Genomic DNA, 2,839 nt, shown 5'->3' with positions numbered 1-2,839 from the left:
CGTCTTTTGAGGACTCTCCCTCCTGTTTTGCACAGTGGCTGCAGCAAACGACATTCCCACCGACAGTGTAGGAGGGATCCCTTTTCTCCACAGCCTCTGTAGCCTTGGTCCTGTGTGGGCTTTGGAATGATGGCCACTCTAACTGGGGTGAGATGCCACCTCATTGTAGTTTTGCCTTGTATTCCTCGGATAATTAGCAACCTTGAGCCTGTTTTGTCATGTGCCTCTCATTGGTCGCTGGTGGGTCTTCGCTGGAGAATTGCTTCCTGAGGTCGTCTTCTGCCCATTTTTGGATTGGGTCGTCTTCTGTCCGTTGAGTCGGATGAGCTGTTTGGATATGGTGGAAATGAACCCCTAGTCAGTCTCATGTTTGGCAAAGATTGTCTCCTATTTCGTAGGCCGTGGTTTAGTTCTGCTTCTGGTTTCCTTTGCTGTGCCAAAGCTGATGAATTCAGTTTGCTCCGGTTTGTGTTTGTATTTTTGCTGAGTTTTCTGTTGCTTGGGGAGACTACCCTAGGAGAAAATGGGTGAGGTGTACGTAGGATACTGTTTGGCCTACGTTTCCTACCGAGAGGTGTGTGGTGTCTTGTCTTACGTTTAAGTGTCTAAGCCATTTTGAATTTATTTCTGCGTATGCTGGGGCTGTACGCCCAGGGGCCGGGATTGGGGTAGGGGGCGGGGCGGCTGCAGAGAGGGCAGCAGCGAAGGACACGAGCTGCCCAGGCAAGCCTGTGGATTTCCTCCCGAGTCCCCCTCAGCCAGCTCTCTGGGCGCCTTCTTCTGCCTCAGGGTGGCATCTGACATCTCTCCAGGTCAATGGAGTCCCGGGAGGCTTCCTCCAATACACAGAGAGACAGACATATAAATAGGCAGACACGCTAGTCTCTTTCTTTGTTATTAACAGATAGATGCACTAACCTCGTCCTCCTCCTCCATTACATAGGTACACAGATACATACATACAAAGACAGACAGGCACACACCAACACACACACACACACACACACACACACACACACAAACAGAAGCCCCCTCCTACTCCTCAGTTAGGTAGGTAGATGGACACACCAATCTCCTCCTCCATGAAATAGATTGTCAGAGAGATACACACACACAGCAGCCTCCTCTTCCTCCTCAATCAGGTAGGTAAGTAGATAGACACACTAGCCTCCTCCTCTAGTAGATAAAGAAACACCCAGACAGACTGAGAGACAGACACACTCACCTCCTCCAATAGAAAGACACTTAGACGAACACAGTAGCCTCCTCCTACTTCATTAGGTGCGTATGCAGACAGACAGACGGAAAGTCACGCTAGCTTCCTCCACCTCCTCCTCCATTAGATAGACAAATACAGAAATGGACAGACCCACACACACACTTACACACACACACACACACACACACTACACTCCTTCTCCTCCTCAATTAGGTAGATAGACAAACACACTAGCCTCCTCTGCCTCCTCCATTGCTTAGATAGATTGTCAGAGAGATAGATAGGCCGCGAGATAGACATACTAGCCTCCTCTTCCTCCATTACATAGACACACAGAGACACACAGACATAGACTAGCCTCTCCCCTCCTCCAACAGATAGATAGACAGCCAGGCAGGCAGGCAGGCAGGCAGGCAGGCAGGCAGACGGACAGACACACTCACTACAGGCGGAGTGCAGTCAGGGGACAGTGATGGGGACAGGGTCCGGGGACTGGGGTGCCCCTGGTGAGCCAGAGGATTTTCTCCCATGTCCCCAACGGCCTAGCCTGGGGGCGACCGCCGCTCTCCCACGTTCCTCAGACTGAAGCCATTTAATCAGCCTGCTCTTGGGAGCGGGCGTGGTGCGGTCAGTGAAAGAGGTCAGTGGTGGAGGGGCCGGAGGCACTGCGGCTAAGGGGGCTGCCCTGGCGAGTTGGCAAGTTTCCTCCCATCTCCCCCTCTCCTTGGCCTGGGGACAGCCTCTGCCACCCCAGGTTTGCGGGATTGAAGTCTCCTTGTCAGCCAGGTCATGGGAGGCTGGGGAGGTTCGGTCAGGGGCTGCAGAGAGGAGGCGGGGCTGCCCTAGAAGCCCGAGGATTTGCTCCCATGATCCCTTGGCCTGGCCTGGGGTCGGACTCTGATACCCCAGGTTCCCTGGCTGCACGCCTAGGTGTTGGATGCCTCCCAGGAGGCAGGCGCGGTGCGCTGAGGGGATGGTGGCCCGGGGCGGGGAAGGGGAGGCTGCAGAGAGGTCAGCAGCGGTGGCGAGGGCTGCCCAGGTAAGCCTGTGGATTTCCTCTGGTGACCGCTCAGCTTGCTCAGGGGGCGCCCTGTGCTACGCCAGGTTCACTGGGTGCACATGTCCGTGTTGTCCGGCTCCCGGGATGCTGGCGCGGTGTGCTCAGGGGGCAGTGGTGGTGGCGGGGTCTGGGGCGGCTGCAGAGAGGGCGGGCGGCAGCGTGGGGCGGGGGCTGCCAAGGCAATCCTGTGCATTTCCTCGCGTGTCCCCCTCAGCCTGCTCTGGGGGCGGTCTCTGCTGCCCCAGGGTCCCTGGAGGCTTGTCCTCAGGTGATCCTGCTCCTGAGAGGTGGGCGTGGTGCAGTCAATGTGCAGGGGCGGGGGCAGCGACAGGGACGGAGACAGAGACAGCGACAGCGACAGCGACAGAGACAGCGGGCAATGGGAGCAAGTACCTGGCTAGTAGTATGGGTCAGCCCCAATCCTGCCATCTCCAGCTCTGCTGCTGCCACTGCCGCCGCCCCGCCCCCCTGGCCATAGCCGGCCTGCCTCCCAGGGGCAGGCTGACAGGGGGAAACTCCTTCCAGGAAGCTCTGGCAGCAGAGGCCAGGCGGCGGGGGAA

This window comes from Vicugna pacos, unplaced genomic scaffold (assembly GCF_048564905.1).
Source record: "Vicugna pacos unplaced genomic scaffold, VicPac4 scaffold_21, whole genome shotgun sequence".
Lineage (NCBI taxonomy): Eukaryota > Metazoa > Chordata > Mammalia > Artiodactyla > Camelidae > Vicugna > Vicugna pacos.
The sequence above is the reverse complement of the archived record's forward strand: the minus strand, read 5'-3'. Positions refer to the sequence as shown.